The sequence below is a fragment of the Staurois parvus genome, unplaced genomic scaffold, assembly GCF_062004578.1.
Source record: "Staurois parvus isolate SC_StPar_1 unplaced genomic scaffold, SC_StPar_1.0 ptg000126l, whole genome shotgun sequence".
NCBI lineage: Eukaryota > Metazoa > Chordata > Amphibia > Anura > Ranidae > Staurois > Staurois parvus.
The window spans coordinates 2354390-2381318 of record NW_028317922.1 but is presented as its reverse complement, the minus strand read 5'-3'; the positions used below and the strand labels follow the sequence as shown (position 1 = coordinate 2381318).

Sequence of the window (26929 nt, the reverse complement as noted above, 5' to 3'; positions counted from 1 at the left end):
CTTGATTTGGTCCAGAAAGCCGTGCCACTTGGTGTCGAGCTGGGTGGCCATCCGATGAACTTCTGTAATTGCCATGTGCTGCGAATGTGAGCGTTTTCTCGTTCAAAGACCATCCAAGGAGTTAAGCTGAGCGGAGGCAGAGGAGTGTGGGGGTAGGTGGGTAGAAAAGAAAAGCCAGCCTCCCCGTCGGGGAATCGAACCCCGGTCTCCCGCGTGACAGGCGGGGATACTCACCACTATACTAACGAGGACCAGTTGGTGCAGAGCACCTGCTCCTGGCCAAAGTACATACGGCTGCACAGCTTCTCTTTCAATAGAGCTGTGGGCCTCCTCAGTTTGCCTTGCAGTCGGCCGGACATCACCCTTGCAACGGGCCTCGTTCGCACGGCATCCGCCTTGTGGGCGGCTTCCGCTATCACTGGCCTTTCCGCCAGTAATAGACAAGTCAAGTCGCCAGGCTCAAATCAACGGCGGCTCGGCAAAGAAGGTCCCACCGAGATTTGAACTCGGATCGCTGGATTCAGAGTCCAGAGTGCTGACCGTTACACCATGGAACCCCTGGAACGAGGATCTTTCTCGCTTTTCTTGTGCCTCGCTATGCCTGTAGCTAACGCTCACTCCCCCTTAACCCCCCTAGGACCGACTCTCCTATAATCTTTTCCCTACACCGTCGATCGCCATCTCTTGGTCAATGAAGGGGCGGCAATTTCCCATGCGAAGGTACCGGGAAAGCTAAAAGTACAGCAAATCATTTCCTCCTTTTCCTGGGGCATTCATGGCAGAAGTAGACATGGGATGGCCCAAGCAGCAAGACAGGGGTGGGCGTCACAACAATCGATTCATCTAGTGGTAAGGGCTTCTTGCAAAACGCTTCTCGCAAATTCCACCCTTGGGAGGAGTGCCAGGTCCACGCGCCAATCAAGCATAAGGAGGCCAGGCGGGTGCCTTGCCTGTGGCTTCAGGCGAGCCCTTACAGGAAGGCCGCCCAGGATGATGCCACCCCTCTTCTGGCAATGGCTCTTTTCCCGGAACCTCAAGTCCTTTTGATTTTTTTTTTCACGCTCTCTGCATTGTTTTGTCTCACCAGGCGACTATGGTTGTGGCACAGGCTGCATGATCCTTTTCCACTCCAGCAAGGATCACGAGCACACTTTTTCTAGCGCTTGGACTTTCGGTTGCTTGAACCCAAGCCCTTCGGGATATCTCCTTCATCAGGGGCCTGGTGATTTTTCGAAAGAGCGATCCGGAAAGAGGTAGGTTACATCGAGACTTGATGAACAGGAAAAGATGATGAAACTTTCGAGGTGCCATGAGGCACCAGGGCGAAGAGTCACCCGATCAGGCAGAAAGCACAGCTATGGTTTGTTACCGCCCAAAGCTCTTTCCCAAGACTCTTTGAAGCGTACTAATAGCTATATGGAAGACGGCTTGGAGCGTGAGGTTCAGTAGTAAACAGGTTGCCACTGGGTGAAACTGGGAACCAGAGGGAACCTCCAGCACCAAAGACAGGCCCCAGCTGGGGAAAGGGAATGCTCTGCGTGGGACAAATTCCTTATGAAGGCCTTAGCAAACGGGATGACTGGAGATGATCAGAGAAGGGGAGGAGGCCCAAGGACTTCCCATTAGGGTTGAGCGTGCAAAAACTGGAATCTTAATAGATTGTAACCGGAGACCAACTCTAGAACGTGTTGCACACCGGGGAGGGGGGGTAGAGAGAGTCAAAAAGACCCTCCCCGAGGCCAAAGCAATGAATCTGCTGCATACTCTGCTGTATGTTGGCCTGGTGGTGGGCTTTTAGGAGGGCATTAATGATCGGCTAAAGAGCACACTGGGCTCACTCGCCTACGCCTTTCAATCTGCGTGCCTGCAGATGTAGTGTTTTCAGGACATGGGTGCAGGAAGTGTACATGACGGAGGAGGTCCAGAGCTGGTGGAAGCAAAGGCGCAGAGTCTCGAGAGCGAGCAATGGGAGAAGAGGAAATCAAGGTCTGTGGGTCGAAAATGGGCTGCTGGCAATGACTGTGGAGAAGTAGAGATGAAAGGTGTTGAGAACTTGGAAGAGGCGTGGAAGTGGGAGAAGTACGCACCCCAGCGGAAGATTCCACAGATGGTGTGAAGCGGCCAGGTCCTGCGAAGTTGAAAGCTTGACTTGGTCCAGAAAGCCGTGCCACTTGGTGTCGAGCTGGGTGGCCATCCGATGAACTTCTGTAATTGCCATGTGCTGCGAATGTGAGCGTTTTCTCCTTCAAAGACCATCCAAGGAGTTAAGCTGAGCGGAGGCAGAGGAGTGTGTGGGTAGGTGGGTAGAAAAGAAAAGCCGGCCTCCCCGTCGGGGAATCGAACCCCGGTCTCCCGCGTGACAGGCGGGGATACTCACCACTATACTAACGAGGACCAGTTGGTGCAGAGCACCTGCTCCTGGCCAAAGTACATACGGCTGCACAGCTTCTCTTTCAATAGAGCTGTGGGCCTCCTCAGTTTGCCTTGCAGTCGGCCGGACATCACCCTTGCAACGGGCCTCGTTCGCACGGCATCCGCCTTGTGGGCGGCTTCCGCTATCACTGGCCTTTCCGCCAGTAATAGACAAGTCAAGTCGCCAGGCTCAAATCAACGGCGGCTCGGCAAAGAAGGTCCCACCGAGATTTGAACTCGGATCGCTGGATTCAGAGTCCAGAGTGCTGACCGTTACACCATGGATCCCCTGGAACGAGGATCTTTCTCGCTTTTCTTGTGCCTCGCTATGCCTGTAGCTAACGCTCACTCCCCCTTAACCCCCCTAGGACCGACTCTCCTATAATCTTTTCCCTACACCGTCGATCGCCATCTCTTGGTCAATGAAGGGGCGGCAATTTCCCATGCGAAGGTACCGGGAAAGCTAAAAGTACAGCAAATCATTTCCTCCTTTTCCTGGGGCATTCATGGCAGAAGTAGACATGGGATGGCCCAAGCAGCAAGACAGGGGTGGGCGTCACAACAATCGATTCATCTAGTGGTAAGGGCTTCTTGCAAAACGCTTCTCGCAAATTCCACCCTTGGGAGGAGTGCCAGGTCCACGCGCCAGTCAAGCATAAGGAGGCCAGGCGGGTGCCTTGCCTGTGGCTTCAGGCGAGCCCTTACAGGAAGGCCGCCCAGGATGATGCCACCCCTCTTCTGGCAATGGCTCTTTTCCCGGAACCTCAAGTCCTTTTGATTTTTTTTTTCACGCTCTCTGCATTGTTTTGTCTCACCAGGCGACTATGGTTGTGGCACAGGCTGCATGATCCTTTTCCACTCCAGCAAGGATCACGAGCACACTTTTTCTAGCGCTTGGACTTTCGGTTGCTTGAACCCAAGCCCTTCGGGATATCTCCTTCATCAGGGGCCTGGTGATTTTTTGAAAGAGCGATCCGGAAAGAGGTAGGTCACATCGAGACTTGATGAACAGGAAAAGATGATGAAACTTTCGAGGTGCCATGAGGCACCAGGGCGAAGAGTCACCCGATCAGGCAGAAAGCACAGCTATGGTTTGTTACCGCCCAAAGCTCTTTCCCAAGACTCTTTGAAGCGTAGTAATAGCTATATGGAAGACGGCTTGGAGCGTGAGGTTCAGTAGTAAACAGGTTGCCACTGGGTGAAACTGGGAACCAGAGGGAACCTCCAGCACCAAAGACAGGCCCCAGCTGGGGAAAGGTAATGCTCTGCGTGGGACAAATTCCTTATGAAGGCCTTAGCAAACGGGATGACTGGAGATGATCAGAGAAGGGGAGGAGGCCCAAGGTCTTCCCATTAGGGTTGAGCGTGCAAAAACTGGAATCTTAATAGATTGTAACCGGAGACCAACTCTAGAACGTGTTGCACACCGGGGAGGGGGGGTAGAGAGAGTCAAAAAGACCCTCCCCGAGGCCAAAGCAATGAATCTGCTGCATACTCTGCTGTATGTTGGCCTGGTGGTGGGCTTTTAGGAGGGCATTAATGATCGGCTAAAGAGCACACTGGGCTCACTCGCCTACGCCTTTCAATCTGCGTGCCTGCAGATGTAGTGTTTTCAGGACATGGGTGCAGGAAGTGTACATGACGGAGGAGGTCCAGAGCTGGTGGAAGCAAAGGCGCAGAGTCTCGAGAGCGAGCAATGGGAGAAGAGGAAATCAAGGTCTGTGGGTCGAAAATGGGCTGCTGGCAATGACTGTGGAGAAGTAGAGATGAAAGGTGTTGAGAACTTGGAAGAGGCGTGGAAGTGGGAGAAGTACGCACCCCAGCGGAAGATTCCACAGATGGTGTGAAGCGGCCAGGTCCTGCGAAGTTGAAAGCTTGACTTGGTCCAGAAAGCCGTGCCACTTGGTGTCGAGCTGGGTGGCCATCCGATGAACTTCTGTAATTGCCATGTGCTGCGAATGTGAGCGTTTTCTCCTTCAAAGACCATCCAAAGAGTTAAGCTGAGCGGAGGCAGAGGAGTGTGGGGGTAGGTGGGTAGAAAAGAAAAGCAGACTCCCCGTCGGGGAATCGAACCCCGGTCTCCCGCGTGACAGGCGGGGATACTCACCACTATACTAACGAGGACCAGTTGGTGCAGAACACCTGCTCCTGGCCAAAGTACATACGGCTGCACAGCTTCTCTTTCAATAGAGCTGTGGGCCTCCTCAGTTTGCCTTGCAGTCGGCCGGACATCACCCTTGCAACGGGCCTCGTTCGCACGGCATCCGCCTTTTGGGCGGCTTCCGCTATCACTGGCCTTTCCGCCAGTAATAGACAAGTCAAGTCGCCAGGCTCAAATCAACGGCGGCTCGGCAAAGAAGGTCCCACCGAGATTTGAACTCGGATCGCTGGATTCAGAGTCCAGAGTGCTGACCGTTACACCATGGAACCCCTGGAACGAGGATCTTTCTCGCTTTTCTTGTGCCTCGCTATGCCTGTAGCTAACGCTCACTCCCCCTTAACCCCCCTAGGACCGACTCTCCTATAATCTTTTCCCTACACCGTCGATCGCCATCTCTTGGTCAATGAAGGGGCGGCAATTTCCCATGCGAAGGTACCGGGAAAGCTAAAAGTACAGCAAATCATTTCCTCCTTTTCCTGGGGCATTCATGGCAGAAGTAGACATGGGGTGGCCCAAGCAGCAAGACAGGGGTGGGCGTCACAACAATCGATTCATCTAGTGGTAAGGGCTTCTTGCAAAACGCTTCTCGCAAATTCCACCCTTGGGAGGAGTGCCAGGTCCACGCGCCAGTCAAGCATAAGGAGGCCAGGCGGGTGCCTTGCCTGTGGCTTCAGGCGAGCCCTTACAGGAAGGCCGCCCAGGATGATGCCACCCCTCTTCTGGCAATGGCTCTTTTCCCGGAACCTCAAGTCCTTTTGATTTTTTTTTTCACGCTCTCTGCATTGTTTTGTCTCACCAGGCGACTATGGTTGTGGCACAGGCTGCATGATCCTTTTCCACTCCAGCAAGGATCACGAGCACACTTTTTCTAGCGCTTGGACTTTCGGTTGCTTGAACCCAAGCCCTTCGGGATATCTCCTTCATCAGGGGCCTGGTGATTTTTCGAAAGAGCGATCCGGAAAGAGGTAGGTCACATCGAGACTTGATGAACAGGAAAAGATGATGAAACTTTCGAGGTGCCATGAGGCACCAGGGCGAAGAGTCACCCGATCAGGCAGAAAGCACAGCTATGGTTTGTTACCGCCCAAAGCTCTTTCCCAAGACTCTTTGAAGCGTAGTAATAGCTATATGGAAGACGGCTTGGAGCGTGAGGTTCAGTAGTAAACAGGTTGCCACTGGGTGAAACTGGGAACCAGAGGGAACCTCCAGCACCAAAGACAGGCCCCAGCTGGGGAAAGGTAATGCTCTGCGTGGGACAAATTCCTTATGAAGGCCTTAGCAAACGGGATGACTGGAGATGATCAGAGAAGGGGAGGAGGCCCAAGGTCTTCCCATTAGGGTTGAGCGTGCAAAAACTGGAATCTTAATAGATTGTAACCGGAGACCAACTCTAGAACGTGTTGCACACCGGGGAGGGGGGGTAGAGAGAGTCAAAAAAACCCTCCCCGAGGCCAAAGCAATGAATCTGCTGCATACTCTGCTGTATGTTGGCCTGGTGGTGGGCTTTTAGGAGGGCATTAATGATCGGCTAAAGAGCACACTGGGCTCACTCGCCTACGCCTTTCAATCTGCGTGCCTGCAGATGTAGTGTTTTCAGGACATGGGTGCAGGAAGTGTACATGACGGAGGAGGTCCAGAGCTGGTGGAAGCAAAGGCGCAGAGTCTCGAGAGCGAGCAATGGGAGAAGAGGAAATCAAGGTCTGTGGGTCGAAAATGGGCTGCTGGCAATGACTGTGGAGAAGTAGAGATGAAAGGTGTTGAGAACTTGGAAGAGGCGTGGAAGTGGGAGAAGTACGCACCCCAGCGGAAGATTCCACAGATGGTGTGAAGCGGCCAGGTCCTGCGAAGTTGAAAGCTTGACTTGGTCCAGAAAGCCGTGCCACTTGGTGTCGAGCTGGGTGGCCATCCGATGAACTTCTGTAATTGCCATGTGCTGCGAATGTGAGCGTTTTCTCCTTCAAAGACCATCCAAGGAGTTAAGCTGAGCGGAGGCAGAGGAGTGTGGGGGTAGGTGGGTAGAAAATGAAAAGCCGGCCTCCCCGTCGGGGAATCGAACCCCGGTCTCCCGCGTGACAGGCGGGGATACTCACCACTATACTAACGAGGACCAGTTGGTGCAGAACACCTGCTCCTGGCCAAAGTACATACGGCTGCACAGCTTCTCTTTCAATAGAGCTGTGGGCCTCCTCAGTTTGCCTTGCAGTCGGCCGGACATCACCCTTGCAACGGGCCTCGTTCGCACGGCATCCGCCTTGTGGGCGGCTTCCGCTATCACTGGCCTTTCCGCCAGTAATAGACAAGTCAAGTCGCCAGGCTCAAATCAACGGCGGCTCGGCAAAGAAGGTCCCACCGAGATTTGAACTCGGATCGCTGGATTCAGAGTCCAGAGTGCTGACCGTTACACCACGGAACCCCTGGAACGAGGATCTTTCTCGCTTTTCTTGTGCCTCGCTATGCCTGTAGCTAACGCTCACTCCCCCTTAACCCCCTAGGACCGACTCTCCTATAATCTTTTCCCTACACCGTCGATCGCCATCTCTTGGTCAATGAAGGGGCGGCAATTTCCCATGCGAAGGTACCGGGAAAGCTAAAAGTACAGCAAATCATTTCCTCCTTTTCCTGGGGCATTCATGGCAGAAGTAGACATGGGATGGCCCAAGCAGCAAGACAGGGGTGGGCGTCACAACAATCGATTCATCTAGTGGTAAGGGCTTCTTGCAAAACGCTTCTCGCAAATTCCACCCTTGGGAGGAGTGCCAGGTCCACGCGCCAGTCAAGCATAAGGAGGCCAGGCGGGTGCCTTGCCTGTGGCTTCAGGCGAGCCCTTACAGGAAGGCCGCCCAGGATGATGCCACCCCTCTTCTGGCAATGGCTCTTTTCCCGGAACCTCAAGTCCTTTTGATTTTTTTTTTCACGCTCTCTGCATTGTTTTGTCTCACCAGGCGACTATGGTTGTGGCACAGGCTGCATGATCCTTTTCCACTCCAGCAAGGATCACGAGCACACTTTTTCTAGCGCTTGGACTTTCGGTTGCTTGAACCCAAGCCCTTCGGGATATCTCCTTCATCAGGGACCTGGTGATTTTTCGAAAGAGCGATCCGGAAAGAGGTAGGTCACATCGAGACTTGATGAACAGGAAAAGATGATGAAACTTTCGAGGTGCCATGAGGCACCAGGGCGAAGAGTCACCCGATCAGGCAGAAAGCACAGCTATGGTTTGTTACCGCCCAAAGCTCTTTCCCAAGACTCTTTGAAGCGTAGTAATAGCTATATGGAAGACGGCTTGGAGCGTGAGGTTCAGTAGTAAACAGGTTGCCACTGGGTGAAACTGGGAACCAGAGGGAACCTCCAGCACCAAAGACAGGCCCCAGCTGGGGAAAGGGAATGCTCTGCGTGGGACAAATTCCTTATGAAGGCCTTAGCAAACGGGATGACTGGAGATGATCAGAGAAGGGGAGGAGGCCCAAGGACTTCCCATTAGGGTTGAGCGTGCAAAAACTGGAATCTTAATAGATTGTAACCGGAGACCAACTCTAGAACGTGTTGCACACCGGGGAGGGGGGGTAGAGAGAGTCAAAAAGACCCTCCCCGAGGCCAAAGCAATGAATCTGCTGCATACTCTGCTGTATGTTGGCCTGGTGGTGGGCTTTTAGGAGGGCATTAATGATCGGCTAAAGAGCACACTGGGCTCACTCGCCTACGCCTTTCAATCTGCGTGCCTGCAGATGTAGTGTTTTCAGGACATGGGTGCAGGAAGTGTACATGACGGAGGAGGTCCAGAGCTGGTGGAAGCAAAGGCGCAGAGTCTCGAGAGCGAGCAATGGGAGAAGAGGAAATCAAGGTCTGTGGGTCGAAAATGGGCTGCTGGCAATGACTGTGGAGAAGTAGAGATGAAAGGTGTTGAGAACTTGGAAGAGGCGTGGAAGTGGGAGAAGTACACACCCCAGCGGAAGATTCCACAGATGGTGTGAAGCGGCCAGGTCCTGCGAAGTTGAAAGCTTGACTTGGTCCAGAAAGCCGTGCCACTTGGTGTCGAGCTGGGTGGCCATCCGATGAACTTCTGTAATTGCCATGTGCTGCGAATGTGAGCGTTTTCTCCTTCAAAGACCATCCAAGGAGTTAAGCTGAGCGGAGGCAGAGGAGTGTGTGGGTAGGTGGGTAGAAAAGAAAAGCCGGCCTCCCCGTCGGGGAATCGAACCCCGGTCTCCCGCGTGACAGGCGGGGATACTCACCACTATACTAACGAGGACCAGTTGGTGAAGAGCACCTGCTCCTGGCCAAAGTACATACGGCTGCACAGCTTCTCTTTCAATAGAGCTGTGGGCCTCCTCAGTTTGCCTTGCAGTCGGCCGGACATCACCCTTGCAACGGGCCTCGTTCGCACAGCATCCGCCTTGTGGGCGGCTTCCGCTATCACTGGCCTTTCCGCCAGTAATAGACAAGTCAAGTCGCCAGGCTCAAATCAACGGCGGCTCGGCAAAGAAGGTCCCACCGAGATTTGAACTCGGATCGCTGGATTCAGAGTCCAGAGTGCTGACCGTTACACCATGGATCCCCTGGAACGAGGATCTTTCTCGCTTTTCTTGTGCCTCGCTATGCCTGTAGCTAACGCTCACTCCCCCTTAACCCCCCTAGGACCGACTCTCCTATAATCTTTTCCCTACACCGTCGATCGCCATCTCTTGGTCAATGAAGGGGCGGCAATTTCCCATGCGAAGGTACCGGGAAAGCTAAAAGTACAGCAAATCATTTCCTCCTTTTCCTGGGGCATTCATGGCAGAAGTAGACATGGGGTGGCCCAAGCAGCAAGACAGGGGTGGGCGTCACAACAATCGATTCATCTAGTGGTAAGGGCTTCTTGCAAAACGCTTCTCGCAAATTCCACCCTTGGGAGGAGTGCCAGGTCCACGCGCCAGTCAAGCATAAGGAGGCCAGGCGGGTGCCTTGCCTGTGGCTTCAGGCGAGCCCTTACAGGAAGGCCGCCCAGGATGATGCCACCCCTCTTCTGGCAATGGCTCTTTTCCCGGAACCTCAAGTCCTTTTGATTTTTTTTTTCACGCTCTCTGCATTGTTTTGTCTCACCAGGCGACTATGGTTGTGGCACAGGCTGCATGATCCTTTTCCACTCCAGCAAGGATCACGAGCACACTTTTTCTAGCGCTTGGACTTTCGGTTGCTTGAACCCAAGCCCTTCGGGATATCTCCTTCATCAGGGGCCTGGTGATTTTTCGAAAGAGCGATCCGGAAAGAGGTAGGTCACATCGAGACTTGATGAACAGGAAAAGATGATGAAACTTTCGAGGTGCCATGAGGCACCAGGGCGAAGAGTCACCCGATCAGGCAGAAAGCACAGCTATGGTTTGTTACCGCCCAAAGCTCTTTCCCAAGACTCTTTGAAGCGTAGTAATAGCTATATGGAAGACGGCTTGGAGCGTGAGGTTCAGTAGTAAACAGGTTGCCACTGGGTGAAACTGGGAACCAGAGGGAACCTCCAGCACCAAAGACAGGCCCCAGCTGGGGAAAGGTAATGCTCTGCGTGGGACAAATTCCTTATGAAGGCCTTAGCAAACGGGATGACTGGAGATGATCAGAGAAGGGGAGGAGGCCCAAGGTCTTCCCATTAGGGTTGAGCGTGCAAAAACTGGAATCTTAATAGATTGTAACCGGAGACCAACTCTAGAACGTGTTGCACACCGGGGAGGGGGGGTAGAGAGAGTCAAAAAAACCCTCCCCGAGGCCAAAGCAATGAATCTGCTGCATACTCTGCTGTATGTTGGCCTGGTGGTGGGCTTTTAGGAGGGCATTAATGATCGGCTAAAGAGCACACTGGGCTCACTCGCCTACGCCTTTCAATCTGCGTGCCTGCAGATGTAGTGTTTTCAGGACATGGGTGCAGGAAGTGTACATGACGGAGGAGGTCCAGAGCTGGTGGAAGCAAAGGCGCAGAGTCTCGAGAGCGAGCAATGGGAGAAGAGGAAATCAAGGTCTGTGGGTCGAAAATGGGCTGCTGGCAATGACTGTGGAGAAGTAGAGATGAAAGGTGTTGAGAACTTGGAAGAGGCGTGGAAGTGGGAGAAGTACGCACCCCAGCGGAAGATTCCACAGATGGTGTGAAGCGGCCAGGTCCTGCGAAGTTGAAAGCTTGACTTGGTCCAGAAAGCCGTGCCACTTGGTGTCGAGCTGGGTGGCCATCCGATGAACTTCTGTAATTGCCATGTGCTGCGAATGTGAGCGTTTTCTCCTTCAAAGACCATCCAAGGAGTTAAGCTGAGCGGAGGCAGAGGAGTGTGGGGGTAGGTGGGTAGAAAATGAAAAGCCGGCCTCCCCGTCGGGGAATCGAACCCCGGTCTCCCGCGTGACAGGCGGGGATACTCACCACTATACTAACGAGGACCAGTTGGTGCAGAACACCTGCTCCTGGCCAAAGTACATACGGCTGCACAGCTTCTCTTTCAATAGAGCTGTGGGCCTCCTCAGTTTGCCTTGCAGTCGGCCGGACATCACCCTTGCAACGGGCCTCGTTCGCACGGCATCCGCCTTGTGGGCGGCTTCCGCTATCACTGGCCTTTCCGCCAGTAATAGACAAGTCAAGTCGCCAGGCTCAAATCAACGGCGGCTCGGCAAAGAAGGTCCCACCGAGATTTGAACTCGGATCGCTGGATTCAGAGTCCAGAGTGCTGACCGTTACACCACGGAACCCCTGGAATGAGGATCTTTCTCGCTTTTCTTGTGCCTCGCTATGCCTGTAGCTAACGCTCACTCCCCCTTAACCCCCTAGGACCGACTCTCCTATAATCTTTTCCCTACACCGTCGATCGCCATCTCTTGGTCAATGAAGGGGCGGCAATTTCCCATGCGAAGGTACCGGGAAAGCTAAAAGTACAGCAAATCATTTCCTCCTTTTCCTGGGGCATTCATGGCAGAAGTAGACATGGGATGGCCCAAGCAGCAAGACAGGGGTGGGCGTCACAACAATCGATTCATCTAGTGGTAAGGGCTTCTTGCAAAACGCTTCTCGCAAATTCCACCCTTGGGAGGAGTGCCAGGTCCACGCGCCAGTCAAGCATAAGGAGGCCAGGCGGGTGCCTTGCCTGTGGCTTCAGGCGAGCCCTTACAGGAAGGCCGCCCAGGATGATGCCACCCCTCTTCTGGCAATGGCTCTTTTCCCGGAACCTCAAGTCCTTTTGATTTTTTTTTTCACGCTCTCTGCATTGTTTTGTCTCACCAGGCGACTATGGTTGTGGCACAGGCTGCATGATCCTTTTCCACTCCAGCAAGGATCACGAGCACACTTTTTCTAGCGCTTGGACTTTCGGTTGCTTGAACCCAAGCCCTTCGGGATATCTCCTTCATCAGGGACCTGGTGATTTTTCGAAAGAGCGATCCGGAAAGAGGTAGGTCACATCGAGACTTGATGAACAGGAAAAGATGATGAAACTTTCGAGGTGCCATGAGGCACCAGGGCGAAGAGTCACCCGATCAGGCAGAAAGCACAGCTATGGTTTGTTACCGCCCAAAGCTCTTTCCCAAGACTCTTTGAAGCGTAGTAATAGCTATATGGAAGACGGCTTGGAGCGTGAGGTTCAGTAGTAAACAGGTTGCCACTGGGTGAAACTGGGAACCAGAGGGAACCTCCAGCACCAAAGACAGGCCCCAGCTGGGGAAAGGGAATGCTCTGCGTGGGACAAATTCCTTATGAAGGCCTTAGCAAACGGGATGACTGGAGATGATCAGAGAAGGGGAGGAGGCCCAAGGACTTCCCATTAGGGTTGAGCGTGCAAAAACTGGAATCTTAATAGATTGTAACCGGAGACCAACTCTAGAACGTGTTGCACACCGGGGAGGGGGGGTAGAGAGAGTCAAAAAGACCCTCCCCGAGGCCAAAGCAATGAATCTGCTGCATACTCTGCTGTATGTTGGCCTGGTGGTGGGCTTTTAGGAGGGCATTAATGATCGGCTAAAGAGCACACTGGGCTCACTCGCCTACGCCTTTCAATCTGCGTGCCTGCAGATGTAGTGTTTTCAGGACATGGGTGCAGGAAGTGTACATGACGGAGGAGGTCCAGAGCTGGTGGAAGCAAAGGCGCAGAGTCTCGAGAGCGAGCAATGGGAGAAGAGGAAATCAAGGTCTGTGGGTCGAAAATGGGCTGCTGGCAATGACTGTGGAGAAGTAGAGATGAAAGGTGTTGAGAACTTGGAAGAGGCGTGGAAGTGGGAGAAGTACGCACCCCAGCGGAAGATTCCACAGATGGTGTGAAGCGGCCAGGTCCTGCGAAGTTGAAAACTTGACTTGGTCCAGAAAGCCGTGCCACTTGGTGTCGAGCTGGGTGGCCATCCGATGAACTTCTGTAATTGCCATGTGCTGCGAATGTGAGCGTTTTCTCCTTCAAAGACCATCCAAGGAGTTAAGCTGAGCGGAGGCAGAGGAGTGTGGGGGTAGGTGGGTAGAAAAGAAAAGCCGTCCTCCCCGTAGGGGAATCGAACCCCGGTCTCCCGCGTGACAGGCAGGGATACTCACCACTATACTAACGAGGACCAGTTGGTGCAGAGCACCTGCTCCTGGCCAAAGTACATACGGCTGCACAGCTTCTCTTTCAATAGAGCTGTGGGCCTCCTCAGTTTGCCTTGCAGTCGGCCGGACATCACCCTTGCAACAGGCCTCGTTCGCACGGCATCCGCCTTGTGGGCGGCTTCCGCTATCACTGGCCTTTCCGCCAGTAATAGACAAGTCAAGTCGCCAGGCTCAAATCAACGGCGGCTCGGCAAAGAAGGTCCCACCGAGATTTGAACTCGGATCGCTGGATTCAGAGTCCAGAGTGCTGACCGTTACACCATGGAACCCCTGGAACGAGGATCTTTCTCGCTTTTCTTGTGCCTCGCTATGCCTGTAGCTAACGCTCACTCCCCCTTAACCCCCCTAGGACCCACTCTCCTATAATCTTTTCCCTACACCGTCGATCGCCATCTCTTGGTCAATGAAGGGGCGGCAATTTCCCATGCGAAGGTACCGGGAAAGCTAAAAGTACAGCAAATCATTTCCTCCTTTTCCTGGGGCATTCATGGCAGAAGTAGACATGGGATGGCCCAAGCAGCAAGACAGGGGTGGGCGTCACAACAATCGATTCATCTAGTGGTAAGGGCTTCTTGCAAAACGCTTCTCGCAAATTCCACCCTTGGGAGGAGTGCCAGGTCCACGCGCCAGTCAAGCATAAGGAGGCCAGGCGGGTGCCTTGCCTGTGGCTTCAGGCGAGCCCTTACAGGAAGGCCGCCCAGGATGATGCCACCCCTCTTCTGGCAATGGCTCTTTTCCCGGAACCTCAAGTCCTTTTGATTTTTTTTTTCACGCTCTCTGCATTGTTTTGTCTCACCAGGCGACTATGGTTGTGGCACAGGCTGCATGATCCTTTTCCACTCCAGCAAGGATCACGAGCACACTTTTTCTAGCGCTTGGACTTTCGGTTGCTTGAACCCAAGCCCTTCGGGATATCTCCTTCATCAGGGGCCTGGTGATTTTTCGAAAGAGCGATCCGGAAAGAGGTAGGTTACATCGAGACTTGATGAACAGGAAAAGATGATGAAACTTTCGAGGTGCCATGAGGCACCAGGGCGAAGAGTCACCCGATCAGGCAGAAAGCACAGCTATGGTTTGTTACCGCCCAAAGCTCTTTCCCAAGACTCTTTGAAGCGTACTAATAGCTATATGGAAGACGGCTTGGAGCGTGAGGTTCAGTAGTAAACAGGTTGCCACTGGGTGAAACTGGGAACCAGAGGGAACCTCCAGCACCAAAGACAGGCCCCAGCTGGGGAAAGGGAATGCTCTGCGTGGGACAAATTCCTTATGAAGGCCTTAGCAAACGGGATGACTGGAGATGATCAGAGAAGGGGAGGAGGCCCAAGGACTTCCCATTAGGGTTGAGCGTGCAAAAACTGGAATCTTAATAGATTGTAACCGGAGACCAACTCTAGAACGTGTTGCACACCGGGGAGGGGGGGTAGAGAGAGTCAAAAAGACCCTCCCCGAGGCCAAAGCAATGAATCTGCTGCATACTCTGCTGTATGTTGGCCTGGTGGTGGGCTTTTAGGAGGGCATTAATGATCGGCTAAAGAGCACACTGGGCTCACTCGCCTACGCCTTTCAATCTGCGTGCCTGCAGATGTAGTGTTTTCAGGACATGGGTGCAGGAAGTGTACATGACGGAGGAGGTCCAGAGCTGGTGGAAGCAAAGGCGCAGAGTCTCGAGAGCGAGCAATGGGAGAAGAGGAAATCAAGGTCTGTGGGTCGAAAATGGGCTGCTGGCAATGACTGTGGAGAAGTAGAGATGAAAGGTGTTGAGAACTTGGAAGAGGCGTGGAAGTGGGAGAAGTACGCACCCCAGCGGAAGATTCCACAGATGGTGTGAAGCGGCCAGGTCCTGCGAAGTTGAAAGCTTGACTTGGTCCAGAAAGCCGTGCCACTTGGTGTCGAGCTGGGTGGCCATCCGATGAACTTCTGTTATTGCCATGTGCTGCGAATGTGAGCGTTTTCTCCTTCAAAGACCATCCAAGGAGTTAAGCTGAGCGGAGGCAGAGGAGTGTGGGGGTAGGTGGGTAGAAAAGAAAAGCAGGCCTCCCCGTCGGGGAATCGAACCCCGGTCTCCCGCGTGACAGGCGGGGATACTCACCACTATACTAACGAGGACCAGTTGGTGCAGAACACCTGCTCCTGGCCAAAGTACATACGGCTGCACAGCTTCTCTTTCAATAGAGCTGTGGGCCTCCTCAGTTTGCCTTGCAGTCGGCCGGACATCACCCTTGCAACGGGCCTCGTTCGCACGGCATCCGCCTTGTGGGCGGCTTCCGCTATCACTGGCCTTTCCGCCAGTAATAGACAAGTCAAGTCGCCAGGCTCAAATCAACGGCGGCTCGGCAAAGAAGGTCCCAACGAGATTTGAACTCGGATCGCTGGATTCAGAGTCCAGAGTGCTGACCGTTACACCACGGAACCCCTGGAACGAGGATCTTTCTCGCTTTTCTTGTGCCTCGCTATGCCTGTAGCTAACGCTCACTCCCCCTTAACCCCCTAGGACCGACTCTCCTATAATCTTTTCCCTACACCGTCGATCGCCATCTCTTGGTCAATGAAGGGGCGGCAATTTCCCATGCGAAGGTACCGGGAAAGCTAAAAGTACAGCAAATCATTTCCTCCTTTTCCTGGGGCATTCATGGCAGAAGTAGACATGGGATGGCCCAAGCAGCAAGACAGGGGTGGGCGTCACAACAATCGATTCATCTAGTGGTAAGGGCTTCTTGCAAAACGCTTCTCGCAAATTCCACCCTTGGGAGGAGTGCCAGGTCCACGCGCCAGTCAAGCATAAGGAGGCCAGGCGGGTGCCTTGCCTGTGGCTTCAGGCGAGCCCTTACAGGAAGGCCGCCCAGGATGATGCCACCCCTCTTCTGGCAATGGCTCTTTTCCCGGAACCTCAAGTCCTTTTGATTTTTTTTTTCACGCTCTCTGCATTGTTTTGTCTCACCAGGCGACTATGGTTGTGGCACAGGCTGCATGATCCTTTTCCACTCCAGCAAGGATCACGAGCACACTTTTTCTAGCGCTTGGACTTTCGGTTGCTTGAACCCAAGCCCTTCGGGATATCTCCTTCATCAGGGGCCTGGTGATTTTTCGAAAGAGCGATCCGGAAAGAGGTAGGTCACATCGAGACTTGATGAACAGGAAAAGATGATGAAACTTTCGAGGTGCCATGAGGCACCAGGGCGAAGAGTCACCCGATCAGGCAGAAAGCACAGCTATGGTTTGTTACCGCCCAAAGCTCTTTCCCAAGACTCTTTGAAGCGTAGTAATAGCTATATGGAAGACGGCTTGGAGCGTGAGGTTCAGTAGTAAACAGGTTGCCACTGGGTGAAACTGGGAACCAGAGGGAACCTCCAGCACCAAAGACAGGCCCCAGCTGGGGAAAGGTAATGCTCTGCGTGGGACAAATTCCTTATGAAGGCCTTAGCAAACGGGATGACTGGAGATGATCAGAGAAGGGGAGGAGGCCCAAGGTCTTCCCATTAGGGTTGAGCGTGCAAAAACTGGAATCTTAATAGATTGTAACCGGAGACCAACTCTAGAACGTGTTGCACACCGGGGAGGGGGGGTAGAGAGAGTCAAAAAAACCCTCCCCGAGGCCAAAGCAATGAATCTGCTGCATACTCTGCTGTATGTTGGCCTGGTGGTGGGCTTTTAGGAGGGCATTAATGATCGGCTAAAGAGCACACTGGGCTCACTCGCCTACGCCTTTCAATCTGCGTGCCTGCAGATGTAGTGTTTTCAGGACATGGGTGCAGGAAGTGTACATGACGGAGGAGGTCCAGAGCTGGTGGAAGCAAAGGCGCAGAGTCTCGAGAGCGAGCAATGGGAGAAGAGGAAATCAAGGTCTGTGGGTCGAAAATGGTCTGCTGGCAATGACTGTGGAGAAGTAGAGATGAAAGGTGTTGAGAACTTGGAAGAGGCGTGGAAGTGGGAGAAGTACGCACCCCAGCGGAAGATTCCACAGATGGTGTGAAGCGGCCAGGTCCTGCGAAGTTGAAAGCTTGACTTGGTCCAGAAAGCCGTGCCACTTGGTGTCGAGCTGGGTGGCCATCCGATGAACTTCTGTAATTGCCATGTGCTGCGAATGTGAGCGTTTTCTCGTTCAAAGACCATCCAAGGAGTTAAGCTGAGCGGAGGCAGAGGAGTGTGGGGGTAGGTGGGTAGAAAATGAAAAGCCGGCCTCCCCGTCGGGGAATCGAACCCCGGTCTCCCGCGTGACAGGCGGGGATACTCACCACTATACTAACGAGGACCAGTTGGTGCAGAGCACCTGCTCCTGGCCAAAGTACATACGGCTGCACAGCTTCTCTTTCAATAGAGCTGTGGGCCTCCTCAGTTTGCCTTGCAGTCGGCCGGACATCACCCTTGCAACGGGCCTCGTTCGCACGGCATCCGCCTTGTGGGCGGCTTCCGCTATCACTGGCCTTTCCGCCAGTAATAGACAAGTCAAGTCGCCAGGCTCAAATCAACGGCGGCTCGGCAAAGAAGGTCCCACCGAGATTTGAACTCGGATCGCTGGATTCAGAGTCCAGAGTGCTGACCGTTACACCATGGAACCCCTGGAGCGAGGATCTTTCTCGCTTTTCTTGTGCCTCGCTATGCCTGTAGCTAACGCTCACTCCCCCTTAACCCCCCTAGGACCCACTCTCCTATAATCTTTTCCCTACACCGTCGATCGCCATCTCTTGGTCAATGAAGGGGCGGCAATTTCCCATGCGAAGGTACCGGGAAAGCTAAAAGTACAGCAAATCATTTCCTCCTTTTCCTGGGGCATTCATGGCAGAAGTAGACATGGGATGGCCCAAGCAGCAAGACAGGGGTGGGCGTCACAACAATCGATTCATCTAGTGGTAAGGGCTTCTTGCAAAACGCTTCTCGCAAATTCCACCCTTGGGAGGAGTGCCAGGTCCACGCGCCAGTCAAGCATAAGGAGGCCAGGCGGGTGCCTTGCCTGTGGCTTCAGGCGAGCCCTTACAGGAAGGCCGCCCAGGATGATGCCACCCCTCTTCTGGCAATGGCTCTTTTCCCGGAACCTCAAGTCCTTTTGATTTTTTTTTTCACTCTCTCTGCATTGTTTTGTCTCACCAGGCGACTATGGTTGTGGCACAGGCTGCATGATCCTTTTCCACTCCAGCAAGGATCACGAGCACACTTTTTCTAGCGCTTGGACTTTCGGTTGCTTGAACCCAAGCCCTTCGGGATATCTCCTTCATCAGGGGCCTGGTGATTTTTCGAAAGAGCGATCCGGAAAGAGGTAGGTTACATCGAGACTTGATGAACAGGAAAAGATGATGAAACTTTCGAGGTGCCATGAGGCACCAGGGCGAAGAGTCACCCGATCAGGCAGAAAGCACAGCTATGGTTTGTTACCGCCCAAAGCTCTTTCCCAAGACTCTTTGAAGCGTAGTAATAGCTATATGGAAGACGGCTTGGAGCGTGAGGTTCAGTAGTAAACAGGTTGCCACTGGGTGAAACTGGGAACCAGAGGGAACCTCCAGCACCAAAGACAGGCCCCAGCTGGGGAAAGGGAATGCTCTGCGTGGGACAAATTCCTTATGAAGGCCTTAGCAAACGGGATGACTGGAGATGATCAGAGAAGGGGAGGAGGCCCAAGGACTTCCCATTAGGGTTGAGCGTGCAAAAACTGGAATCTTAATAGATTGTAACCGGAGACCAACTCTAGAACGTGTTGCACACCGGGGAGGGGGGGTAGAGAGAGTCAAAAAGACCCTCCCCGAGGCCAAAGCAATGAATCTGCTGCATACTCTGCTGTATGTTGGCCTGGTGGTGGGCTTTTAGGAGGGCATTAATGATCGGCTAAAGAGCACACTGGGCTCACTCGCCTACGCCTTTCAATCTGCGTGCCTGCAGATGTAGTGTTTTCAGGACATGGGTGCAGGAAGTGTACATGACGGAGGAGGTCCAGAGCTGGTGGAAGCAAAGGCGCAGAGTCTCGAGAGCGAGCAATGGGAGAAGAGGAAATCAAGGTCTGTGGGTCGAAAATGGGCTGCTGGCAATGACTGTGGAGAAGTAGAGATGAAAGGTGTTGAGAACTTGGAAGAGGCGTGGAAGTGGGAGAAGTACACACCCCAGCGGAAGATTCCACAGATGGTGTGAAGCGGCCAGGTCCTGCGAAGTTGAAAGCTTGACTTGGTCCAGAAAGCCGTGCCACTTGGTGTCGAGCTGGGTGGCCATCCGATGAACTTCTGTAATTGCCATGTGCTGCGAATGTGAGCGTTTTCTCCTTCAAAGACCATCCAAGGAGTTAAGCTGAGCGGAGGCAGAGGAGTGTGTGGGTAGGTGGGTAGAAAAGAAAAGCCGGCCTCCCCGTCGGGGAATCGAACCCCGGTCTCCCGCGTGACAGGCGGGGATACTCACCACTATACTAACGAGGACCAGTTGGTGCAGAGCACCTGCTCCTGGCCAAAGTACATACGGCTGCACAGCTTCTCTTTCAATAGAGCTGTGGGCCTCCTCAGTTTGCCTTGCAGTCGGCCGGACATCACCCTTGCAACGGGCCTCGTTCGCACGGCATCCGCCTTGTGGGCGGCTTCCGCTATCACTGGCCTTTCCGCCAGTAATAGACAAGTCAAGTCGCCAGGCTCAAATCAACGGCGGCTCGGCAAAGAAGGTCCCACCGAGATTTGAACTCGGATCGCTGGATTCAGAGTCCAGAGTGCTGACCGTTACACCACGGAACCCCTGGAACGAGGATCTTTCTCGCTTTTCTTGTGCCTCGCTATGCCTGTAGCTAACGCTCACTCCCCCTTAACCCCCTAGGACCGACTCTCCTATAATCTTTTCCCTACACCGTCGATCGCCATCTCTTGGTCAATGAAGGGGCGGCAATTTCCCATGCGAAGGTACCGGGAAAGCTAAAAGTACAGCAAATCATTTCCTCCTTTTCCTGGGGCATTCATGGCAGAAGTAGACATGGGATGGCCCAAGCAGCAAGACAGGGGTGGGCGTCACAACAATCGATTCATCTAGTGGTAAGGGCTTCTTGCAAAACGCTTCTCGCAAATTCCACCCTTGGGAGGAGTGCCAGGTCCACGCGCCAGTCAAGCATAAGGAGGCCAGGCGGGTGCCTTGCCTGTGGCTTCAGGCGAGCCCTTACAGGAAGGCCCCCCAGGATGATGCCACCCCTCTTCTGGCAATGGCTCTTTTCCCGGAACCTCAAGTCCTTTTGATTTTTTTTTTCACGCTCTCTGCATTGTTTTGTCTCACCAGGCGACTATGGTTGTGGCACAGGCTGCATGATCCTTTTCCACTCCAGCAAGGATCACGAGCACACTTTTTCTAGCGCTTGGACTTTCGGTTGCTTGAACCCAAGCCCTTCGGGATATCTCCTTCATCAGGGACCTGGTGATTTTTCGAAAGAGCGATCCGGAAAGAGGTAGGTCACATCGAGACTTGATGAACAGGAAAAGATGATGAAACTTTCGAGGTGCCATGAGGCACCAGGGCGAAGAGTCACCCGATCAGGCAGAAAGCACAGCTATGGTTTGTTACCGCCCAAAGCTCTTTCCCAAGACTCTTTGAAGCGTAGTAATAGCTATATGGAAGACGGCTTGGAGCGTGAGGTTCAGTAGTAAACAGGTTGCCACTGGGTGAAACTGGGAACCAGAGGGAACCTCCAGCACCAAAGACAGGCCCCAGCTGGGGAAAGGGAATGCTCTGCGTGGGACAAATTCCTTATGAAGGCCTTAGCAAACGGGATGACTGGAGATGATCAGAGAAGGGGAGGAGGCCCAAGGTCTTCCCATTAGGGTTGAGCGTGCAAAAACTGGAATCTTAATAGATTGTAACCGGAGACCAACTCTAGAACGTGTTGCACACCGGGGAGGGGGGGTAGAGAGAGTCAAAAAAACCCTCCCCGAGGCCAAAGCAATGAATCTGCTGCATACTCTGCTGTATGTTGGCCTGGTGGTGGGCTTTTAGGAGGGCATTAATGATCGGCTAAAGAGCACACTGGGCTCACTCGCCTACGCCTTTCAATCTGCGTGCCTGCAGATGTAGTGTTTTCAGGACATGGGTGCAGGAAGTGTACATGACGGAGGAGGTCCAGAGCTGGTGGAAGCAAAGGCGCAGAGTCTCGAGAGCGAGCAATGGGAGAAGAGGAAATCAAGGTCTGTGGGTCGAAAATGGTCTGCTGGCAATGACTGTGGAGAAGTAGAGATGAAAGGTGTTGAGAACTTGGAAGAGGCGTGGAAGTGGGAGAAGTACGCACCCCAGCGGAAGATTCCACAGATGGTGTGAAGCGGCCAGGTCCTGCGAAGTTGAAAGCTTGACTTGGTCCAGAAAGCCGTGCCACTTGGTGTCGAGCTGGGTGGCCATCCGATGAACTTCTGTAATTGCCATGTGCTGCGAATGTGAGCGTTTTCTCCTTCAAAGACCATCCAAGGAGTTAAGCTGAGCGGAGGCAGAGGAGTGTGGGGGTAGGTGGGTAGAAAATGAAAAGCCGGCCTCCCCGTCGGGGAATCGAACCCCGGTCTCCCGCGTGACAGGCGGGGATACTCACCACTATACTAACGAGGACCAGTTGGTGCAGAACACCTGCTCCTGGCCAAAGTACATACGGCTGCACAGCTTCTCTTTCAATAGAGCTGTGGGCCTCCTCAGTTTGCCTTGCAGTCGGCCGGACATCACCCTTGCAACGGGCCTCGTTCGCACGGCATCCGCCTTGTGGGCGGCTTCCGCTATCACTGGCCTTTCCGCCAGTAATAGACAAGTCAAGTCGCCAGGCTCAAATCAACGGCGGCTCGGCAAAGAAGGTCCCACCGAGATTTGAACTCGGATCGTTGGATTCAGAGTCCAGAGTGCTGACCGTTACACCACGGAACCCCTGGAACGAGGATCTTTCTCGCTTTTCTTGTGCCTCGCTATGCCTGTAGCTAACGCTCACTCCCCCTTAACCCCCCTAGGACCCACTCTCCTATAATCTTTTCCCTACACCGTCGATCGCCATCTCTTGGTCAATGAAGGGGCGGCAATTTCCCATGCGAAGGTACCGGGAAAGCTAAAAGTACAGCAAATCATTTCCTCCTTTTCCTGGGGCATTCATGGCAGAAGTAGACATGGGATGGCCCAAGCAGCAAGACAGGGGTGGGCGTCACAACAATCGATTCATCTAGTGGTAAGGGCTTCTTGCAAAACGCTTCTCGCAAATTCCACCCTTGGGAGGAGTGCCAGGTCCACGCGCCAGTCAAGCATAAGGAGGCCAGGCGGGTGCCTTGCCTGTGGCTTCAGGCGAGCCCTTACAGGAAGGCCGCCCAGGATGATGCCACCCCTCTTCTGGCAATGGCTCTTTTCCCGGAACCTCAAGTCCTTTTGATTTTTTTTTTCACGCTCTCTGCATTGTTTTGTCTCACCAGGCGACTATGGTTGTGGCACAGGCTGCATGATCCTTTTCCACTCCAGCAAGGATCACGAGCACACTTTTTCTAGCGCTTGGACTTTCGGTTGCTTGAACCCAAGCCCTTCGGGATATCTCCTTCATCAGGGGCCTGGTGATTTTTCGAAAGAGCGATCCGGAAAGAGGTAGGTTACATCGAGACTTGATGAACAGGAAAAGATGATGAAACTTTCGAGGTGCCATGAGGCACCAGGGCGAAGAGTCACCCGATCAGGCAGAAAGCACAGCTATGGTTTGTTACCGCCCAAAGCTCTTTCCCAAGACTCTTTGAAGCGTACTAATAGCTATATGGAAGACGGCTTGGAGCGTGAGGTTCAGTAGTAAACAGGTTGCCACTGGGTGAAACTGGGAACCAGAGGGAACCTCCAGCACCAAAGACAGGCCCCAGCTGGGGAAAGGGAATGCTCTGCGTGGGACAAATTCCTTATGAAGGCCTTAGCAAACGGGATGACTGGAGATGATCAGAGAAGGGGAGGAGGCCCAAGGACTTCCCATTAGGGTTGAGCGTGCAAAAACTGGAATCTTAATAGATTGTAACCGGAGACCAACTCTAGAACGTGTTGCACACCGGGGAGGGGGGGGTAGAGAGAGTCAAAAAGACCCTCCCCGAGGCCAAAGCAATGAATCTGCTGCATACTCTGCTGTATGTTGGCCTGGTGGTGGGCTTTTAGGAGGGCATTAATGATCGGCTAAAGAGCACACTGGGCTCACTCGCCTACGCCTTTCAATCTGCGTGCCTGCAGATGTAGTGTTTTCAGGACATGGGTGCAGGAAGTGTACATGACGGAGGAGGTCCAGAGCTGGTGGAAGCAAAGGCGCAGAGTCTCGAGAGCGAGCAATGGGAGAAGAGGAAATCAAGGTCTGTGGGTCGAAAATGGGCTGCTGGCAATGACTGTGGAGAAGTAGAGATGAAAGGTGTTGAGAACTTGGAAGAGGCGTGGAAGTGGGAGAAGTACGCACCCCAGCGGAAGATTCCACAGATGGTGTGAAGCGGCCAGGTCCTGCGAAGTTGAAAGCTTGACTTGGTCCAGAAAGCCGTGCCACTTGGTGTCGAGCTGGGTGGCCATCCGATGAACTTCTGTTATTGCCATGTGCTGCGAATGTGAGCGTTTTCTCCTTCAAAGACCATCCAAGGAGTTAAGCTGAGCGGAGGCAGAGGAGTGTGGGGGTAGGTGGGTAGAAAAGAAAAGCAGGCCTCCCCGTCGGGGAATCGAACCCCGGTCTCCCGCGTGACAGGCGGGGATACTCACCACTATACTAACGAGGACCAGTTGGTGCAGAACACCTGCTCCTGGCCAAAGTACATACGGCTGCACAGCTTCTCTTTCAATAGAGCTGTGGGCCTCCTCAGTTTGCCTTGCAGTCGGCCGGACATCACCCTTGCAACGGGCCTCGTTCGCACGGCATCCGCCTTGTGGGCGGCTTCCGCTATCACTGGCCTTTCCGCCAGTAATAGACAAGTCAAGTCGCCAGGCTCAAATCAACGGCGGCTCGGCAAAGAAGGTCCCACCGAGATTTGAACTCGGATCGCTGGATTCAGAGTCCAGAGTGCTGACCGTTACACCATGGAACCCCTGGAACGAGGATCTTTCTCGCTTTTCTTGTGCCTCGCTATGCCTGTAGCTAACGCTCACTCCCCCTTAACCCCCCTAGGACCCACTCTCCTATAATCTTTTCCCTACACCGTCGATCGCCATCTCTTGGTCAATGAAGGGGCGGCAATTTCCCATGCGAAGGTACCGGGAAAGCTAAAAGTACAGCAAATCATTTCCTCCTTTTCCTGGGGCATTCATGGCAGAAGTAGACATGGGATGGCCCAAGCAGCAAGACAGGGGTGGGCGTCACAACAATCGATTCATCTAGTGGTAAGGGCTTCTTGCAAAACGCTTCTCGCAAATTCCACCCTTGGGAGGAGTGCCAGGTCCACGCGCCAGTCAAGCATAAGGAGGCCAGGCGGGTGCCTTGCCTGTGGCTTCAGGCGAGCCCTTACAGGAAGGCCGCCCAGGATGATGCCACCCCTCTTCTGGCAATGGCTCTTTTCCCGGAACCTCAAGTCCTTTTGATTTTTTTTTTCACGCTCTCTGCATTGTTTTGTCTCACCAGGCGACTATGGTTGTGGCACAGGCTGCATGATCCTTTTCCACTCCAGCAAGGATCACGAGCACACTTTTTCTAGCGCTTGGACTTTCGGTTGCTTGAACCCAAGCCCTTCGGGATATCTCCTTCATCAGGGGCCTGGTGATTTTTCGAAAGAGCGATCCGGAAAGAGGTAGGTTACATCGAGACTTGATGAACAGGAAAAGATGATGAAACTTTCGAGGTGCCATGAGGCACCAGGGCGAAGAGTCACCCGATCAGGCAGAAAGCACAGCTATGGTTTGTTACCGCCCAAAGCTCTTTCCCAAGACTCTTTGAAGCGTAGTAATAGCTATATGGAAGACGGCTTGGAGCGTGAGGTTCAGTAGTAAACAGGTTGCCACTGGGTGAAACTGGGAACCAGAGGGAACCTCCAGCACCAAAGACAGGCCCCAGCTGGGGAAAGGGAATGCTCTGCGTGGGACAAATTCCTTATGAAGGCCTTAGCAAACGGGATGACTGGAGATGATCAGAGAAGGGGAGGAGGCCCAAGGACTTCCCATTAGGGTTGAGCGTGCAAAAACTGGAATCTTAATAGATTGTAACCGGAGACCAACTCTAGAACGTGTTGCACACCGGGGAGGGGGGGTAGAGAGAGTCAAAAAGACCCTCCCCGAGGCCAAAGCAATGAATCTGCTGCATACTCTGCTGTATGTTGGCCTGGTGGTGGGCTTTTAGGAGGGCATTAATGATCGGCTAAAGAGCACACTGGGCTCACTCGCCTACGCCTTTCAATCTGCGTGCCTGCAGATGTAGTGTTTTCAGGACATGGGTGCAGGAAGTGTACATGACGGAGGAGGTCCAGAGCTGGTGGAAGCAAAGGCGCAGAGTCTCGAGAGCGAGCAATGGGAGAAGAGGAAATCAAGGTCTGTGGGTCGAAAATGGGCTGCTGGCAATGACTGTGGAGAAGTAGAGATGAAAGGTGTTGAGAACTTGGAAGAGGCGTGGAAGTGGGAGAAGTACACACCCCAGCGGAAGATTCCACAGATGGTGTGAAGCGGCCAGGTCCTGCGAAGTTGAAAGCTTGACTTGGTCCAGAAAGCCGTGCCACTTGGTGTCGAGCTGGGTGGCCATCCGATGAACTTCTGTAATTGCCATGTGCTGCGAATGTGAGCGTTTTCTCCTTCAAAGACCATCCAAGGAGTTAAGCTGAGCGGAGGCAGAGGAGTGTGTGGGTAGGTGGGTAGAAAAGAAAAGCCGGCCTCCCCGTCGGGGAATCGAACCCCGGTCTCCCGCGTGACAGGCGGGGATACTCACCACTATACTAACGAGGACCAGTTGGTGCAGAGCACCTGCTCCTGGCCAAAGTACATACGGCTGCACAGCTTCTCTTTCAATAGAGCTGTGGGCCTCCTCAGTTTGCCTTGCAGTCGGCCGGACATCACCCTTGCAACGGGCCTCGTTCGCACGGCATCCGCCTTGTGGGTGGCTTCCGCTATCACTGGCCTTTCCGCCAGTAATAGACAAGTCAAGTCGCCAGGCTCAAATCAACGGCGGCTCGGCAAAGAAGGTCCCACTGAGATTTGAACTCGGATCGCTGGATTCAGAGTCCAGAGTGCTGACCGTTACACCATGGATCCCCTGGAACGAGGATCTTTCTCGCTTTTCTTGTGCCTCGCTATGCCTGTAGCTAACGCTCACTCCCCCTTAACCCCCCTAGGACCGACTCTCCTATAATCTTTTCCCTACACCGTCGATCGCCATCTCTTGGTCAATGAAGGGGCGGCAATTTCCCATGCGAAGGTACCGGGAAAGCTAAAAGTACAGCAAATCATTTCCTCCTTTTCCTGGGGCATTCATGGCAGAAGTAGACATGGGGTGGCCCAAGCAGCAAGACAGGGGTGGGCGTCACAACAATCGATTCATCTAGTGGTAAGGGCTTCTTGCAAAACGCTTCTCGCAAATTCCACCCTTGGGAGGAGTGCCAGGTCCACGCGCCAGTCAAGCATAAGGAGGCCAGGCGGGTGCCTTGCCTGTGGCTTCAGGCGAGCCCTTACAGGAAGGCCGCCCAGGATGATGCCACCCCTCTTCTGGCAATGGCTCTTTTCCCGGAACCTCAAGTCCTTTTGATTTTTTTTTTCACGCTCTCTGCATTGTTTTGTCTCACCAGGCGACTATGGTTGTGGCACAGGCTGCATGATCCTTTTCCACTCCAGCAAGGATCACGAGCACACTTTTTCTAGCGCTTGGACTTTCGGTTGCTTGAACCCAAGCCCTTCGGGATATCTCCTTCATC

General features: G+C 53.5%; 20 non-coding genes across 20 annotated transcripts; all 20 read right to left on the bottom strand.

Moving 5' to 3' along the window:
* Window positions 1-179: 179 nt before the first annotated feature.
* Window positions 180-251, bottom strand: TRNAD-GUC (transfer RNA aspartic acid (anticodon GUC)). Its single transcript has one exon. It is a non-coding gene; the product is annotated as a tRNA-Asp (tRNA).
* A 234-nt stretch (window positions 252-485) lies between these two features.
* Window positions 486-557, bottom strand: TRNAQ-CUG (transfer RNA glutamine (anticodon CUG)). The gene has a single exon. It is a non-coding gene; the product is annotated as a tRNA-Gln (tRNA).
* A 1765-nt stretch (window positions 558-2322) lies between these two features.
* Window positions 2323-2394, bottom strand: TRNAD-GUC (transfer RNA aspartic acid (anticodon GUC)). The gene has a single exon. It is a non-coding gene; the product is annotated as a tRNA-Asp (tRNA).
* A 2070-nt stretch (window positions 2395-4464) lies between these two features.
* TRNAD-GUC (transfer RNA aspartic acid (anticodon GUC)) lies at window positions 4465-4536 on the bottom strand. Its single transcript has one exon. It is a non-coding gene; the product is annotated as a tRNA-Asp (tRNA).
* A 234-nt stretch (window positions 4537-4770) lies between these two features.
* Window positions 4771-4842, bottom strand: TRNAQ-CUG (transfer RNA glutamine (anticodon CUG)). Its single transcript has one exon. It is a non-coding gene; the product is annotated as a tRNA-Gln (tRNA).
* A 1766-nt stretch (window positions 4843-6608) lies between these two features.
* On the bottom strand, window positions 6609-6680 carry TRNAD-GUC (transfer RNA aspartic acid (anticodon GUC)). The gene has a single exon. It is a non-coding gene; the product is annotated as a tRNA-Asp (tRNA).
* Window positions 6681-6914: 234 nt separating this feature from the next.
* Window positions 6915-6986, bottom strand: TRNAQ-CUG (transfer RNA glutamine (anticodon CUG)). The gene has a single exon. It is a non-coding gene; the product is annotated as a tRNA-Gln (tRNA).
* A 1764-nt stretch (window positions 6987-8750) lies between these two features.
* On the bottom strand, window positions 8751-8822 carry TRNAD-GUC (transfer RNA aspartic acid (anticodon GUC)). The gene has a single exon. It is a non-coding gene; the product is annotated as a tRNA-Asp (tRNA).
* Window positions 8823-10894: 2072 nt separating this feature from the next.
* Window positions 10895-10966, bottom strand: TRNAD-GUC (transfer RNA aspartic acid (anticodon GUC)). Its single transcript has one exon. It is a non-coding gene; the product is annotated as a tRNA-Asp (tRNA).
* A 234-nt stretch (window positions 10967-11200) lies between these two features.
* TRNAQ-CUG (transfer RNA glutamine (anticodon CUG)) lies at window positions 11201-11272 on the bottom strand. The gene has a single exon. It is a non-coding gene; the product is annotated as a tRNA-Gln (tRNA).
* A 2070-nt stretch (window positions 11273-13342) lies between these two features.
* TRNAQ-CUG (transfer RNA glutamine (anticodon CUG)) lies at window positions 13343-13414 on the bottom strand. Its single transcript has one exon. It is a non-coding gene; the product is annotated as a tRNA-Gln (tRNA).
* A 1765-nt stretch (window positions 13415-15179) lies between these two features.
* On the bottom strand, window positions 15180-15251 carry TRNAD-GUC (transfer RNA aspartic acid (anticodon GUC)). The gene has a single exon. It is a non-coding gene; the product is annotated as a tRNA-Asp (tRNA).
* A 2071-nt stretch (window positions 15252-17322) lies between these two features.
* Window positions 17323-17394, bottom strand: TRNAD-GUC (transfer RNA aspartic acid (anticodon GUC)). The gene has a single exon. It is a non-coding gene; the product is annotated as a tRNA-Asp (tRNA).
* Window positions 17395-17628: 234 nt separating this feature from the next.
* On the bottom strand, window positions 17629-17700 carry TRNAQ-CUG (transfer RNA glutamine (anticodon CUG)). Its single transcript has one exon. It is a non-coding gene; the product is annotated as a tRNA-Gln (tRNA).
* A 1765-nt stretch (window positions 17701-19465) lies between these two features.
* On the bottom strand, window positions 19466-19537 carry TRNAD-GUC (transfer RNA aspartic acid (anticodon GUC)). The gene has a single exon. It is a non-coding gene; the product is annotated as a tRNA-Asp (tRNA).
* Window positions 19538-19771: 234 nt separating this feature from the next.
* TRNAQ-CUG (transfer RNA glutamine (anticodon CUG)) lies at window positions 19772-19843 on the bottom strand. Its single transcript has one exon. It is a non-coding gene; the product is annotated as a tRNA-Gln (tRNA).
* A 1765-nt stretch (window positions 19844-21608) lies between these two features.
* Window positions 21609-21680, bottom strand: TRNAD-GUC (transfer RNA aspartic acid (anticodon GUC)). The gene has a single exon. It is a non-coding gene; the product is annotated as a tRNA-Asp (tRNA).
* A 2072-nt stretch (window positions 21681-23752) lies between these two features.
* TRNAD-GUC (transfer RNA aspartic acid (anticodon GUC)) lies at window positions 23753-23824 on the bottom strand. The gene has a single exon. It is a non-coding gene; the product is annotated as a tRNA-Asp (tRNA).
* A 234-nt stretch (window positions 23825-24058) lies between these two features.
* On the bottom strand, window positions 24059-24130 carry TRNAQ-CUG (transfer RNA glutamine (anticodon CUG)). The gene has a single exon. It is a non-coding gene; the product is annotated as a tRNA-Gln (tRNA).
* A 1765-nt stretch (window positions 24131-25895) lies between these two features.
* On the bottom strand, window positions 25896-25967 carry TRNAD-GUC (transfer RNA aspartic acid (anticodon GUC)). The gene has a single exon. It is a non-coding gene; the product is annotated as a tRNA-Asp (tRNA).
* Between the last annotated feature and the right edge of the window lie 962 nt (window positions 25968-26929).